The following is an 8,167-nucleotide window of genomic DNA, read 5'->3' as shown; positions in this document are numbered from 1 at the left end:
AAGATAAGCCTACAAGAAGCTGAACAAACTCCAAACAGGATAAACCGCCAAAACACCAAGACTTATCATAATTAAAATTTCCAAAACCAAAGACAAGGAATGAATCCTGAGAGCATCTCAGGAAAAATGAAAAGTCACATACAGAGGAGAATCAATAACACTAAGCACTGATTTCTCTACAAAAACTATACAGGAAACAAGGCAAGAGGATGACATATACAGAACTCTGAAAGAAAAATAATTGCCAATCAAGTATCAGATACTCAGCAAAGCTGTCCCTGAAATACTGAAGCAAAATTAAGTCATTAAGACATAAAATTAAGACTCCAGATAAGCAGAAATTAAAGGAACTTGTAATACCAGATCAGCTTTACAAACAATACTAGAGGGTGTTCTTTGAACTGAGAACCAACTAGAACAGACAATAACCTGAGATTACCATACATAACAACAACACCCAGAACTCAATCTAAATATAAATCTATCCAAAAGTAAACAAATCTACAAGACTGAAAATATGGAACCAGAGATATTAATATATAATAAAGTCAACTACAATGAAACAGGGAATAGTGTCTATACAGAACTTGCAAATGACAAGAAAGTCATGTTGATTTCAAGACAAAACAGACACCATCTTGAAAGTTGGTGAACCTTAGAGACAGGAAAAAATATTTTTGTGGCAAAAACCTACCTGTGGCTTGTGGAGAAAAAGGTGTGATTTATTTACTTACCTTTTTCTTCCTTTTTTTTTTTTTTAAATCAACCAGCATACAACCCCTGGGACCCTCCCACTTTCTAGGTGGTCAGAACCATTTGGACGTTGTAAGCTGAGGGAGGAGTTATATATAATAACCCTACTAGGGCAGGCTCAGATAAAAATCTGCAAAGACAACCCAGGCCAGCCCTGGACTACATCTCTCTAGGAACAGGGGTTGAATGGGCACATGGGATAGAGGGGGGCAAAGGGGACAGAAAAGGAAGGAGAGGATACAAATGATCTGTTTGTTTCTACCTTCCAGATGCAGCTTGGTCAATTTGAACTGCCTCAGGTGGCTGTGAAAGCAAAAGGTCAGTAGGTGATAGAGCATACTACCTAAGGGCAAAGAAAACCATTGACTCATCCTTGTCCCCCTACATCTCCCTTCCACCCAGTTGTGTTTGCTGAGGTTTTGTGTGTGTGTGTGTCTGTGTGGGGTGGTGGGGGGTGGGGTGGTGGTGGTGTTTTGTTTGATTGTTTGGTCTTTGTTCTGTTTCTTTGTTTTTCTTCTTGTATCACAAAACAGCAACTGCAGCCATATAGCCAAGCTACAGATATACTCTCTAAATTCCCACCAACTGGGCAAGAGCCAATACTAGCTGCTATACAACAGAGTTGCATCTACCACTAGCATCCGCTAAATAACTCTGAATTGAACTGCATGGACAGTGAACAGAGAAGCTTATCTCCTGATCAAATCAACCAGGAGGCAATTGGTGAGTGCCTAAGAATGCACCAACATACACTCATCATGTTCATATAAATAAAACAACACCACAATGCCTTAAAACAGCAGAAAATTGTCGACTCGCATGTTAAAAACAAGACAAAGTAATGCAAAAAAATGACAAAAAGAGGATCTAGAAAATGCTGTTGAGGAAGAAGAGGGATTGGAATTACCTGAAAATTAATTCAGAAGAATGATACTGAGATACAACCAAATGTTCCACAGATAAATCAAGTGAAATAAGGAAGAATTCAGAAAGTGTTTTAAGAACAATTAAAACAGATAAAGTATTCAAGATAATACAAAGCATACAAAAATATTAGATGATCAATATAAAATATCAGAAATAGACAATACACTGAAAGGGCAAAGGACTTTTCAATGGAAGCCAGAATTAGTGAGCTTGAAGATAAATCTTTCAATACTACTAAAATAGAATAAAAAAGAATGAAAAAAATCTGAAAAAGCCTAAAGTTCATGTGGGAAAACATGAAGAGTAATAACCTATGGGAGACTGGAATTCCAGAAAAGGAAGAGACAAAGAAAACCAGAGAAAGAAAGTCGAAGTGCTGTTGTAAGAAAATTTCCCTAACATGATGAATGGCAAGAAGATAAGCATACAAAAAACTCAATAAATTCCATGTAGGATAAACTACAAAAGAAATCACCAATATAGATCATAATTAAACTCTCCATAAACAAAGTTAAAGAAAGAATCCTGAAAGCAGCTAGGGAAAAACTAAATGCTACCTACAAAGGAAACCATAAGATTGAGCTCTGATTTCTCAGCAGAAGCCATGTAGGCAAGAAGGCAATGAGGAAACATATCCAAAACTCTGAAAGAAAAAAACTACCAACCAAGAGTCATATAACCAACAAAGCTGGCCATCAAATATGACAGTGAAATTAGATCATTCCAGGATAAACAAAAATTAAAGAATTTTGTGAAAGCCAAATCAATGAGCCAACAATATACTAAAGGGAGTCCTTTGGACTGATAACCAGCAAGAGCAGCAACAATCACAATCTGACAGACATGGCAACACAATCTGGAACTTGCTCCCAATATGGAGGAATCCAAAGCAGAACAAAATTACAAGTCTGAAAATAAGGGGTCTGGTATGTCAGTCCAGGATCAGGACAACTACAAGACGAAGGCAGGGAAAAGTATAGTTAAAGAGATCCAGGTAGGGATAAGGTCAGGTAGATTTCAGGACAAAACAGACTATTTTAAAATGAGGAAGAAATTTATAAAGTACAGGGTAAGTTCAAAGAAATTTAATATAACTTCATATCAGAAGAAGTCAAACTGTCTTTATTTGTTGATGATATGATCATATGCATAGAAAATACCAAAGACTCAGCAAAGACATTATTGGAACTAATTGGAAGATTCAGCAAAATAGGAGGGTACAAAATCAATATACAAAAATCAGTTGTGTTCCTCTATACTAATAAAGATAGTTCTGAAAAGGAAATTAGGGAAACAATACAATTTACAATAGCCACCCAAAAGATCAAATACTTAAGAATAAATCTAACCAGAGAAAGAAAAACCTGTAAAATGAAAACCACAAAACACTACTATAAGAAACCAAAAGAGAGGCCCATGTTGCAGCTGAACATCTTACTCATGGGTATACCAGGGGTTGGAAAAACCACACTAGGCAAAGAACTTGCATCAAGATCAGGACAGAAATACATTAATGTGGGTGATTTAGCTAAAGAAGTCTGATCACCGGATATCATGGAGTCTAGCAAGATGACTTCTCCCAAGAGCATGCTGAAAGACGCACGGATGATGGCACAAATCCTGAAGGATATGGGGATTACAGAATATGAGCCAAGAGTAATAAGTCAGATGTTGGAGTTTGCCTTCCGATATGTGCTACAATTCTAGACGATGCAAAAATTTATTCAAGCCATGCTAAGAAAGCAACTGTTGATGCAGATGATATGTGATTGGCAATCCAGTGACGTGCTGACCAGTCTTTTACCTGTCCTCCTCCGAGAGATTTTTTGTTAGATAATGCAAGGCAAAGAAATCAAACCCCTTTGCCATTAATCAAGCCATATTCTGGTTCTAGGTTGCCACCTGATAGGTATTGTTTAACTGCTCCGAACTATAGACTTAAATCCTTAAAAAAAAAAAAAAAAAAGACATCTGCATCTGTAGGAAGAATAACAGTTCCATGGTTAAGTGTTGGCTTTACTAGCAGACCTAGTACTTGCACACTAAGCACACCAACCCCACAAACCATGTCTGTTTCAACTAAAGTAGGGACTCCAGTGTCCCTTACAGGGCAAAGGTTTATAGTACAGATGCCCACTTCTCATTCGTCTGCTGTAAAAGCATCAATTCCAGCAACATCAACAGTTCAGAATGTTCTGATTAATCCATCATTAATTGGGTCCAAAAATATTCTTATTGCCACTAATGTGGTATCATCACAAAATACTGTTAGTGAACCATCAAATGCATCAAAAAGAAAACAAGAAGATGATGATGATGATGATGAGTGTGATAATTTGTAATCTAGCCTTGATGCATGTAACTTGTATTCTTGGTTTTGTAATCCATTGTACTTAAACATGCATGCTGAATGTTTTCAAGTTGTGTCTCAGAAAAGTTAATTAGCATTTAATGAGTAAATAGAATACTTTTCATTTGAAAAAAAAAAAAGAAACCAAAAGAGATTTACAAAAATATACCATGCTCATGGATAGGAAGATATAACATTGTGAAAATAGCAATACTACCCAAAGCAATCTACAGATACAACACAATCCCAATTCAGATTCCAACAATGTTCTTTAAGGAGATGGGGCGTGGAAGAAGAATCACAAACTTTATATAGAAGGAAAAGCACTGCTTAAGAAGAATAAAGTGGGAGGTCTCTCACTCCCTCATCTCAGAATTTACTTACACAGCCACAGTGGTCAAAACAGCATGATACTGGTACAATGAAAGATACACAGAACTGTGGTACAGAATTGAGAACCCAGAAGTAAATCCATCCACATACAGTCAACTGATCTTTGACATAGGCCAAAACAAATTAAAAAGAGAAGAGATAATAATCTCTTCAACAAATAGTGTTGGCAAAACGGGAAATCAATTTGCAAAAGAATGAACCAAGACCCATATCTCACACCTTGTACAAAAGCTAACTCAACATGGATTAAAGACTTAACTGAAAATGCCAAAACTATAAAGATCATCAATGAAAAAATCCTGCCTAGAAAAGTGGCAACAGCACAGACGGTGGCAGAGGTGATGTCATGGGGAGTTAGAGCAGCAGTGGACTCTTGGCCCATGGATTGAGAAGGGACTGTGTCTATGGGCAGAAGGCTGGCTTGTAAAATGTACCCTTTGGACATTTAAATGGATATATATTTTTTGTTTTACATATGTACATAAAATACTTCTGCTTTGTTGATTTGAAAAACATAAAATGCAAAAGCATAGCTACAGGGAGAAAGCAGGGTAACTATTATTGTTGGGGGGGACTTGTAATCATTTAGATGAAACAAAGTGTATGTATGATTGATTGAAAGTGAACTTGATTATCTTGTCTGTTAACCTTTACCCAATTCACAGTAACAAGTTAAAAATGAAAAAAAAAAAAAAAACTGAATCTTTTAAACTTTTTAAAATTAATAAATAACAGAGTAACCTCAAAGAAAATTAATACACTTTAACACCAGAATAAAAAAAGAGAATTAGAATAAATTAGTAAAAATTAACTTAACAGAAAGGAAAATGAGAAGAAAACTCACACATGACATGAACTCAGCACAGATAATTATATGGAACAAACACCAGAAGCACCACAATAAAACACAACAAAATGACAGCAATAAATTCATAGCCATTGATAATCACACTTAATGAAAATGGATAAATTATGCCAATCAAAAGACAGCAGCAGATGGATAAGAAAACAAGATCCTGCAATATTCTGTCTACAAGATACACAAGAATAATTACATGCACACTCATGTTCATTGTAGCACTATTCACAGCAGCAAAATGAGGGAGGCAGAAGAATAGCTTAAAAAAAACAAAAGACAAAAAACCCCTTGGTATATACACACAATGGAAGGCTATTCAACATTGAAGAATAATTACGAATCTGAAAACACCTCACGACATGGATGAACCTGGAGGACATTACACTGAGTAAAAAAAAATAAATAAATCAGTCATTCACAAAAGACAAATATTATATGACACCATAGAGGTGAAACGTTTTGTTTTATTTTTTAAGGAAAAAATGGTTTTCATGATAAAATAAATATTCTTTAATTGTTAATGAGAGGGGGGAGGGGCTATACACTGGCTAGAGGGTAGCTAATAACAATAAACAACAAGAGGGAGATTGGCAGAGGAAAGATGAAGCTAACAGGAGACACAGGGAGGAATGCAAAAGTTAATGTGGAGTATGGAGGCAGGGAAGGCTGAGATTTCCTGGGGTTTCCAGGACTCCATGGAAAGGCAGCTCCATGATACCCTGGACTGCTGAGCTCTCTTCGCTGAGTATCCCCAGGGTCACAGGGCCATGAGGTGGTGCAGCATGGGCACCCTGGACACAGCCAAGAGAGGAGTGCACCCCAAGGGCTTTGTGGCCGCCCACACCCTGCTGCCAGCTCTTCCTGGCTGAGCATCTGGCTGTACTTGGCTTGTGGTTGCCTGGAGCCTGCCTGTGGACCTAGAGCTAGGGTACTAGGAAGGTGGTCCCTATGTCTGCAGCTTGAGTGAGGCTGCCACGGAGGCCTGGGCCAAAAGGCTGGTGGGGCCCGGCGAGCGCCATCAACCGGTATGAAAACCAAAGGACAATTAAAAATATGTTGTCAATGACGAGAATTTGCTTAGCCCCAATTTTGGACTATTTGATTATTGAAAAAGATTTTAATATTGCATTAGGAGTTTTTGCTTTAGCTGGGCTAACTGATTTGTCGGATGGATTTATTGCTCAAAACTGGGCCGATCCAAAATCAGCTTTGGGAAGTGCTCTTGATCCACTTTCTATATGTTAGCTTGACTTATTCTTATATCTTGACCAAGTCTGATTCCAGTTTCACTTACTTATATGATCATTGCAAGAGATATAATGCTGATTGCTGCTGTCTTTTATGTCAGATATCGAACGAACTCTTCCAACGCTGAGAACACTTGTTAAATATTTTAATTCTTGCTATGCCACCACCAGGTTAAAACCAACTTTCATCAGCAAGGTAAACACAGCGGTCCAGTCAATCGTGGCAGCCGCTTCTTTGGTAGATCCAGTTTTCAGTTATGCTGACAGCTTGTATCTTCAGATACTGTGATGTCCCATAGCTTTCACCACAGCTACTTCGACTTACAGGTACTATCATTATGGTCAGAAAACTGTCCAGGTGATAAAAGGCAGATGAAAGCTATCCACCGTCATTAGCAAGGAAGCTGTATATACATCCTTGGTGTCAGGCGCATTTGGAAATCTAAAGGAGTGTTTCCATTTTAGTGTCCAGCTTGAAAAAGGTCTTCTCAGAACAAACCATGTCAACAAAATTATAGTAGTGTGCATTGAAAGTAGGCTTGATCATGGGTATTTGCGGATTTTCCAATGTATTTTTAAATACAAATAAAACTATAATTTAGGGTTTTTAATCTTAGGTTTCTTAATTAACTTACAAGATGCCAATTATTCCAATTATTGTCAGTCATATTTTAAAAGATTTAAAAACAGAACAAAACAAAACTGGGGTTGCCACCTTGCTTTCAGTAGAATTAAATTACAATGCACTAGGAAATTTTCTGGGTTAAAAATATTTCATATGCAACTTCTCTAAATAGTTTTATGTTTGATTTTTAGATCTGTATACACAATAACAGTTCATGTGATTAGCAGTTGATCATTTAGAATATTTACAGACTAAATATAGGCTAGCTGTGGATGAAATAAAGTTGTAAAGAAATTTAAAATGCATTACACTGTGGAAAATAGTAAATAAGATCAAACAAAATACCAAGGGCTTCAAAAGTTCTCGGGGAAACTCCATTATCTTTTCATTCCATTTTTCCATGAATGTTTTGAAGCCCTTTCATTGAGGTACTGAAGTTCATGTACTAGAAGTATAGACTTCTAGTTTCTCAGTTACTTATTAGTTTGTATCAGGCTAACAAGTAACAAAGGTGATTGGGAGGTGAGGACATGTCCATTATCCTTTGCCATCCAGGAGACAGTGAGTTGTGTCATGCCTCCCTTCTGTGTTTCTAACATAGCAACGTTTGTATATTTGGAACTCATATTTGTGTGATATGTAAATAATATGACACTGCATAATTTTCAAAGACTTTTTAAACTTTGGGGTATCTGTTTTTGTTGTTGTTGTTAAGCTATTAAAGGAATAAAAGGGCTGGAAATGAAAAAGTTATTATGAATACAGGTGTTGTTGTTGTTGTTAAGTGTTGCCCAGTTGGTTCCCATACACAGCGACCCTGTATAAGATTTCCAAGGAGAGGAGGAGAGGATGGTGAGGTTGACCCACCAACCTTGCAGTTCAAACTGACCTTGTAGTCGAGAGCTAGTTCTGCAGTGCTTTACTAGGACTCCATGAATAGAGGTAAATACTGTTAACTGATGGTACATGGAAGGGATTACAATCATTGCCATGAAACAACACAAACAATTTGT

General features: G+C 37.0%; 2 pseudogenes; both read left to right on the top strand.

The window, feature by feature from the left end:
• Positions 1 to 3,234: 3,234 nt before the first annotated feature.
• Positions 3,235 to 4,022, top strand: LOC102824684 (annotated as a pseudogene).
• A 2,042-nt stretch (positions 4,023 to 6,064) lies between these two features.
• Positions 6,065 to 6,905, top strand: LOC102836155 (annotated as a pseudogene).
• Positions 6,906 to 8,167: the final 1,262 nt, after the last annotated feature.

The sequence above is a fragment of the Chrysochloris asiatica genome, unplaced genomic scaffold (genome assembly GCF_000296735.1).
Source record: "Chrysochloris asiatica unplaced genomic scaffold, ChrAsi1.0 scaffold00306, whole genome shotgun sequence".
Classification (NCBI taxonomy): Eukaryota; Metazoa; Chordata; class Mammalia; order Afrosoricida; family Chrysochloridae; genus Chrysochloris; species Chrysochloris asiatica.
The sequence above is the reverse complement of the archived record's forward strand: the minus strand, read 5'-3'. Positions and strand labels throughout refer to the sequence as shown.